This window comes from Ranitomeya variabilis, chromosome 2 (assembly GCF_051348905.1).
Source record: "Ranitomeya variabilis isolate aRanVar5 chromosome 2, aRanVar5.hap1, whole genome shotgun sequence".
NCBI classification, from domain to species: Eukaryota; Metazoa; Chordata; class Amphibia; order Anura; family Dendrobatidae; genus Ranitomeya; species Ranitomeya variabilis.
In genome coordinates this window covers 548945775-548953343 of record NC_135233.1, presented here as the reverse complement: position 1 = coordinate 548953343, position 7569 = coordinate 548945775, and the positions used below count along the sequence as shown (strand labels likewise).

General features: G+C 39.4%; 9 non-coding genes across 9 annotated transcripts; all 9 read right to left on the bottom strand.

Annotated features, from left to right (window-relative positions):
* Positions 1–293: 293 nt before the first annotated feature.
* TRNAQ-CUG (transfer RNA glutamine (anticodon CUG)) lies at positions 294–365 on the bottom strand. The gene has a single exon. It is a non-coding gene; the product is annotated as a tRNA-Gln (tRNA).
* Positions 366–991: 626 nt separating this feature from the next.
* Positions 992–1073, bottom strand: TRNAS-UGA (transfer RNA serine (anticodon UGA)). Its single transcript has one exon. It is a non-coding gene; the product is annotated as a tRNA-Ser (tRNA).
* A 759-nt stretch (positions 1074–1832) lies between these two features.
* Positions 1833–1904, bottom strand: TRNAQ-CUG (transfer RNA glutamine (anticodon CUG)). Its single transcript has one exon. It is a non-coding gene; the product is annotated as a tRNA-Gln (tRNA).
* Positions 1905–2529: 625 nt separating this feature from the next.
* Positions 2530–2611, bottom strand: TRNAS-UGA (transfer RNA serine (anticodon UGA)). The gene has a single exon. It is a non-coding gene; the product is annotated as a tRNA-Ser (tRNA).
* A 759-nt stretch (positions 2612–3370) lies between these two features.
* On the bottom strand, positions 3371–3442 carry TRNAQ-CUG (transfer RNA glutamine (anticodon CUG)). The gene has a single exon. It is a non-coding gene; the product is annotated as a tRNA-Gln (tRNA).
* A 625-nt stretch (positions 3443–4067) lies between these two features.
* Positions 4068–4149, bottom strand: TRNAS-UGA (transfer RNA serine (anticodon UGA)). The gene has a single exon. It is a non-coding gene; the product is annotated as a tRNA-Ser (tRNA).
* Positions 4150–4908: 759 nt separating this feature from the next.
* TRNAQ-CUG (transfer RNA glutamine (anticodon CUG)) lies at positions 4909–4980 on the bottom strand. Its single transcript has one exon. It is a non-coding gene; the product is annotated as a tRNA-Gln (tRNA).
* A 625-nt stretch (positions 4981–5605) lies between these two features.
* TRNAS-UGA (transfer RNA serine (anticodon UGA)) lies at positions 5606–5687 on the bottom strand. Its single transcript has one exon. It is a non-coding gene; the product is annotated as a tRNA-Ser (tRNA).
* A 1462-nt stretch (positions 5688–7149) lies between these two features.
* Positions 7150–7231, bottom strand: TRNAS-UGA (transfer RNA serine (anticodon UGA)). The gene has a single exon. It is a non-coding gene; the product is annotated as a tRNA-Ser (tRNA).
* Positions 7232–7569: the final 338 nt, after the last annotated feature.

Genomic DNA, 7569 nt, shown 5'->3' with positions numbered 1-7569 from the left:
CTTTTGGTGCATTTTGTGAGCTACAAAGAAAAGCCACAAAAGCAGACTCAAAAGATGCCCAAAACAATTTTTAGAAAATCCCCACCGAAAATGGTGGTGTTTTAAGTTTAATCAATCCTGCTTCACAGGTAGCTTTGGCCATAGAACTCACAGTGATCACTCCATGTATGCTTAGAACATTGAAATCTTTTTTTGGCATGTTGATTTTAACTTTTTCTTTTTATGTTAAACCTTGGGCACAGGAGAACTCAGTGTCAGTGGAAAAAGTGAAAGATGTGTAAGAAGAACTGCCCAGGTTCCACTGAGATTTGAACTCAGATCGCTGGATTCAGAGACCAGAGTGCTAACCATTACACCATGGAACCACACACAAAGAAGACATGGCTGCAGTTTTTTGCTCTGAAAAGCACAACTGAACTCATGAATGATGGTGAAAACAGGCTCTAAAGCTGTAGCGCAAATGTACAATTAATACACAATGGTAAATTAATATCTCCTAAACTTTTATTCCACAAGTGTGCCAAGGGTTCCACAATATCTCTGCAAGGACAGTTTTAAATGTTGATGAAAAGTGACTAGTAAAACGAGTGCTAGATCTGTTACTTGGAAAAAGAGCAAAAAAAAAATTAATTGCAAAAGTTATACTGTTAGAAAGCTGTTCATCCAGAAGTCGCTACAAAATTTTCTTTGTGTGGTAAAAGGTTTCATCCAAGAGATAATTCAAGGTTGTTGCAAATCAAAGTGCATGTCCCAGTACATCTGCCACAACAATGGTCTGTGGCCGGTAGACAAAAGCGGGAGAAGCACCACTTACCTGGTGGCACTCACGGTGCTTCTTTTGATTAGCGGCATGACGCACATGGGATGTAGCACCAGATTGGCTTATGGAAAGTACGTCCAGAGTTCGCATATCACTGTCATGGGGGGTAGACAAGGAAACACGCAAATTTATCTACTCAGGTAATGAGTCAAAAATCTATAGGAAGACTTACGTAGCCGGCAGGATATGAACCTGTGTGGGGAAACCCCAATGGATTTCAAATCCATCGCCTTAACCACTCAGCCACGACTACTCAGACATTAACATTTGATGAGATTCACACACCTTTTCTTAGAGCACCATGATCAAGAGCAGTGATTATCCCTCTGGAAAACATCTCAGAAAATAGAAACAAAATTCCAAGTCCCAGTGAAAATGTAAAAATCTGATTTCAAGCCACCATCAATGGGAACCATGTACAGTTTAAGACTGTTATTTCTTCATAAGGTTGATTTGGAGTTGGTCCATTCCAAAGACATCCTGAAAATTACCCTGAAAATGCTGAATACACTGAACAAATAAACTTCCATGTAAAAAAGACTTGCTATTCATATGATCGGGCTTTTGGCGTCTTTTAACCAAATCAAGTTTCCAAAAATTCCAAGCGGTTAACTGAAATAAGCATATCTATCTTCAGGTGTTTTTCATTTTGAAGTGCTCCATACTTATAATACAAGTCAATGGCAAGGTTAGAAACACTCCTTAAAGGTTCCTGAGTGACTTTTGGTGCATTTTGTGAGCTACAAAGAAAAGCCACAAAAGCAGACTCAAAAGATGCCCAAAACATATTTTAGAAAACCCCACCGAAAATGGTGGTGTTTTAAGTTTAATCAATCCTGCTTCATAGGTAGCTTTGGCCATAGAACTCACAGTGATCACTCCATGTATGCTTAGAACATTGAAATCTTTTTTTGGTATTTTGATTTTAACTTTCTCTTTTTATGTTAAACCTTGGGCACAGGAGAACTCAGTGTCAGTGGAAAAAGTGAAAGATGTGTACGAAGAACTGCCCAGGTTCCACTGAGATTTGAACTCAGATCGCTGGATTCAGAATCCAGAGTGCTAACCATTACACCATGGAACCACACACAAAGAAGACATGGCTGCAGTTTTTTGCTCTGAAAAGCACAACTGAACTCATGAATGATGGTGAAAACAGGCTCTAAAGCTGTAGCGCAAATGTACAATTAATACACAATGGTAAATTAATATCTCCTAAACTTTTATTCCACAAGTGTGCCAAGGGTTCCACAATATCTCAGCAAGGACAGTCTTAAATGTTGATGAAAAGTGACTAGTAAAACGAGTGCTAGATCTGTTACTTGGAAAAAGAGCAAAAAAAAATTAATTGCAAAAGTTATACTGTTAGAAAGCTGTTCATCCAGAAGTCGCTACAAAATTTTCTTTGTGTGGTAAAAGGTTTCATCCAAGAGATAATTAAAGGTTGTTGCAAATCAAAGTGCATGTCCCAGTACATCTGCCACAACAATGGTCTGTGGCCGCTAGACAAAAGTGGGCGGAGCACCACTTACCTGGTGGCACTCACGGTGCTTCTTTAGATTAGCGGCATGACGCACATGGGATGTAGCACCAGATTGGCTTATGGAAAGTACGTCCAGAGTTTGCATATCACTGTCATGGGGGGTAGACAAGGAAACACGCAAATTTATCTACTCAGGTAATGAGTCAAAAATCCATAGGAACACTTACGTAGCCGGCAGGATATGAACCTGTGTGGGGAAACCCCAATGGATTTCAAGTCCATCGCCTTAACCACTCAGCCACGACTACTCAGACATTAACATTTGATGAGATTCACACACCCTTTCTTAGAGCACCATGATCAAGAGCAGTGATTATCCCTCTGGAAAACATCTCAGAAAATAGAAACAAAATTCCAAGTCCCAGTGAAAATGTAAAAATCTGATTTCAAGCCACCATCAATGGGAACCATGTACAGTTTAAGACTGTTATTTCCTCATAAGGTTGATTGGAGTGGGTCCATTCCAAAAACATCCTGAAAATTACCCTGAAAATGCTGAATACACTGAACAAATAAACTTCCATGTAAAAAAGACTTGCTATTCATATGATCGGGCTTTTGGCGTCTTTTAACCAAATCAAGTTTCCAAAAATTCCAAGCGGTTAACTGAAATAAGCATATCTATCTTCAGGTGTTTTTCATTTTGAAGTGCTCCATACTTATAATACAAGTCAATGGCAAGGTTAGAAACACTCCTTAAAGGTTCCTGAGTGACTTTTGGTGCATTTTGTGAGCTACAAAGAAAAGCCACAAAAGCAGACTCAAAAGATGCCCAAAACAATTTTTAGAAAAACCCCACCGAAAATGGTGGTGTTTTAAGTTTAATTAATCCTGCTTCATAGGTAGCTTTGGCCATAGAACTCACAGTGATCACTCCATGTATGCTTAGAACATTGAGATCTTTTTTTGCCATGTTGATTTTAACTTTCTCTTTTTATGTTAAACCTTGGGCACAGGAGAACTCAGTGTCAGTGGAAAAAGTGAAAGATGTGTACGAAGAACTGCCCAGGTTCCACTGAGATTTGAACTCAGATCGCTGGATTCAGAATCCAGAGTGCTAACCATTACACCATGGAACCACACACAAAGAAGACATGGCTGCAGTTTTTTGCTCTGAAAAGCACAACTGAACTCATGAATGATGGTGAAAACAGGCTCTAAAGCTGTAGCGCAAATGTACAATTAATACACAATGGTAAATTAATATCTCCTAAACTTTTATTCCACAAGTGTGCCAAGGGTTCCACAATATCTCAGCAAGGACAGTCTTAAATGTTGATGAAAAGTGACTAGTAAAACGAGTGCTAGATCTGTTACTTGGAAAAAGAGCAAAAAAAAATTAATTGCAAAAGTTATACTGTTAGAAAGCTGTTCATCCAGAAGTCGCTACAAAATTTTCTTTGTGTGGTAAAAGGTTTCATCCAAGAGATAATTAAAGGTTGTTGCAAATCAAAGTGCATGTCCCAGTACATCTGCCACAACAATGGTCTGTGGCCGCTAGACAAAAGTGGGCGGAGCACCACTTACCTGGTGGCACTCACGGTGCTTCTTTAGATTAGCGGCATGACGCACATGGGATGTAGCACCAGATTGGCTTATGGAAAGTACGTCCAGAGTTTGCATATCACTGTCATGGGGGGTAGACAAGGAAACACGCAAATTTATCTACTCAGGTAATGAGTCAAAAATCCATAGGAACACTTACGTAGCCGGCAGGATATGAACCTGTGTGGGGAAACCCCAATGGATTTCAAGTCCATCGCCTTAACCACTCAGCCACGACTACTCAGACATTAACATTTGATGAGATTCACACACCCTTTCTTAGAGCACCATGATCAAGAGCAGTGATTATCCCTCTGGAAAACATCTCAGAAAATAGAAACAAAATTCCAAGTCCCAGTGAAAATGTAAAAATCTGATTTCAAGCCACCATCAATGGGAACCATGTACAGTTTAAGACTGTTATTTCCTCATAAGGTTGATTGGAGTGGGTCCATTCCAAAAACATCCTGAAAATTACCCTGAAAATGCTGAATACACTGAACAAATAAACTTCCATGTAAAAAAGACTTGCTATTCATATGATCGGGCTTTTGGCGTCTTTTAACCAAATCAAGTTTCCAAAAATTCCAAGCGGTTAACTGAAATAAGCATATCTATCTTCAGGTGTTTTTCATTTTGAAGTGCTCCATACTTATAATACAAGTCAATGGCAAGGTTAGAAACACTCCTTAAAGGTTCCTGAGTGACTTTTGGTGCATTTTGTGAGCTACAAAGAAAAGCCACAAAAGCAGACTCAAAAGATGCCCAAAACAATTTTTAGAAAAACCCCACCGAAAATGGTGGTGTTTTAAGTTTAATTAATCCTGCTTCATAGGTAGCTTTGGCCATAGAACTCACAGTGATCACTCCATGTATGCTTAGAACATTGAGATCTTTTTTTGCCATGTTGATTTTAACTTTCTCTTTTTATGTTAAACCTTGGGCACAGGAGAACTCAGTGTCAGTGGAAAAAGTGAAAGATGTGTACGAAGAACTGCCCAGGTTCCACTGAGATTTGAACTCAGATCGCTGGATTCAGAATCCAGAGTGCTAACCATTACACCATGGAACCACACACAAAGAAGACATGGCTGCAGTTTTTTGCTCTGAAAAGCACAACTGAACTCATGAATGATGGTGAAAACAGGCTCTAAAGCTGTAGCGCAAATGTACAATTAATACACAATGGTAAATTAATATCTCCTAAACTTTTATTCCACAAGTGTGCCAAGGGTTCCACAATATCTCAGCAAGGACAGTCTTAAATGTTGATGAAAAGTGACTAGTAAAACGAGTGCTAGATCTGTTACTTGGAAAAAGAGCAAAAAAAAATTAATTGCAAAAGTTATACTGTTAGAAAGCTGTTAATCCAGAAGTCGCTACAAAATTTTCTTTGTGTGGTAAAAGGTTTCATCCAAGAGATAATTAAAGGTTGTTGCAAATCAAAGTGCATGTCCCAGTACATCTGCCACAACAATGGTCTGTGGCCGCTAGACAAAAGTGGGCGGAGCACCACTTACCTGGTGGCACTCACGGTGCTTCTTTAGATTAGCGGCATGACGCACATGGGATGTAGCACCAGATTGGCTTATGGAAAGTACGTCCAGAGTTCGCATATCACTGTCATGGGGGGAAGACAAGGAAACACGCAAATTTATCTACTCAGGTAATGAGTCAAAAAGCTATAGGAACACATACGTAGTCGGCAGGATTTGAACCAGCACGGGGAATCCCCAATAGATTTCAAGTCCATCGCCTTAACCACTCGGCCACGACTACTCAGACACTAACATTTGATGAGATTCACACACCTTTTCTTAGAGCACCATGATCAAGAGCAGTGATTATCCCTCTGGAAAACATCTCAGAAAATAGAAACAAAATTCCAAGTCCCAGTGAAAATGTAAAAATCTGATTTCAAGTCACCATCAATGGGAACCATGTACAGGTTAAGACTGTTACCTCTTCATAAGGTTGATTTGGAGTGGGTCCATTCCAAAAACATCCCGAAAATTACCCTGAAAATGCTGAATACACTGAACAAATAAACTTCCATGTAAAAAAGACTTGCTATTCATATGATCGGGCTTTTGGCGTCTTTTAACCACATCAAGTTTCCAAAAATTCCAAGCGGTTAACTGAAATAAGCATATCTACCTTCAGGTGTTTTTCATTTTGAAGTGTTCCACACTTATAACACAAGTCAATGGCAAGGTTAGAAACACTCCTTAAAGGTTCCTGAGTGACTTTTGGTGCATTTTGTGAGCTACAAAAAAAGCCACAAAAGCAGACTCAAAAGATGCCCAAAACAATTTTTAGAAAAACCCCACCGAAAATGGAGGTGTTTTAAGTTTAATTAATCCTGCTTCATAGGTCGCTTTGGCCATAGAACTCACAGTGATCACTCCATGTATGCTTGGAACATTGAAATCTTTTTTTGGCTTTTGTATGTTGATTTTAACTTTCTCTTTTTATGTTAAACCTTGGGCACAGGAGAACTCAGTGTCAGTGGAAAAAGTGAAAGATGTGTACGAAGAACTGCCCAGGTTCCACTGAGATCTGAACTCTGATCGCTGGATTCAGAGTCCAGAGTGCTAACCATTACACCATGGAACCACAAACAAAGAATACATGGCTGCAGTTTTTTGCTCTGAAAAGCACAACTGAACTCATGAATGATGGTGAAAACAGGCTCTAAAGCTGTAGCGCAAATGTACAATTAATACACAATGGTAAATTAATATCTCCTAAACTTTTATTCCACAAGTGTGCCAAGGGTTCCACAATATCTCAGCAAGGACAGTTTTAAATGTTGATAAAAAGTGACTAGTAAAACGAGTGCTAGATCTGTTACTTGGAAAAAGAGCAAAAAAAAATTATTTGCAAAAGTTATACTGTTAGAAAGCTGTTCATCCAGAAGTCGCTACAAAATTTTCTTTGTGTGGTAAAAGGTTTCATCCAAGAGATAATTCAAGGTTGTTGCAAATCAAAGTGCATGTCCCAGTACATCTGCCACAACAATGGTCTGTGGCCGCTAGACAAAAGCGGGAGAAGCACCACTTAACTGGTGGCACTCACGGTGCTTCTTTTGATTAGCGGCATGACGCACATGGGATGTAGCACCAGATTGGCTTATGGAAAGTACGTCCAGAGTTTGCATATCACTGTCATGGGGGGTAGACAAGGAAACACGCAAATTTATCTACTCAGGTAATGAGTCAAAAAGCTATAGGAACACATACATAGTCGGCAGGCTTTGAACCTGCGTGGGGAAACCCCAATAGATTTCAAGTCCATCGCCTTAACCACTTGGCCACAACTACTCAGACATTAACGTTTGATGAGATTCACACACTTTTTCTTAGAGCACCATGATCAAGAGCAGTGATTATCCCTCTGGAAAACATCTCAGAAAATAGAAACAAAATTCCAAGTCCCAGTGAAAATGTAAAAATCTGATTTCAAGCCACCATCAATGGGAACCATGTACAGTTTAAGACTGTTACCTCTTCATAAGGTTGATTTGGAGTGGGTCTATTCCAAAAACATCCTGAAAATTACCCTGAAAATGCTGAATACACTGAACAAATAAACTTCCATGTAAAAAAGACTTGCTATTCATATGATCGGGCTTTTGGCGTCTTTTAACCACATCAAGTTT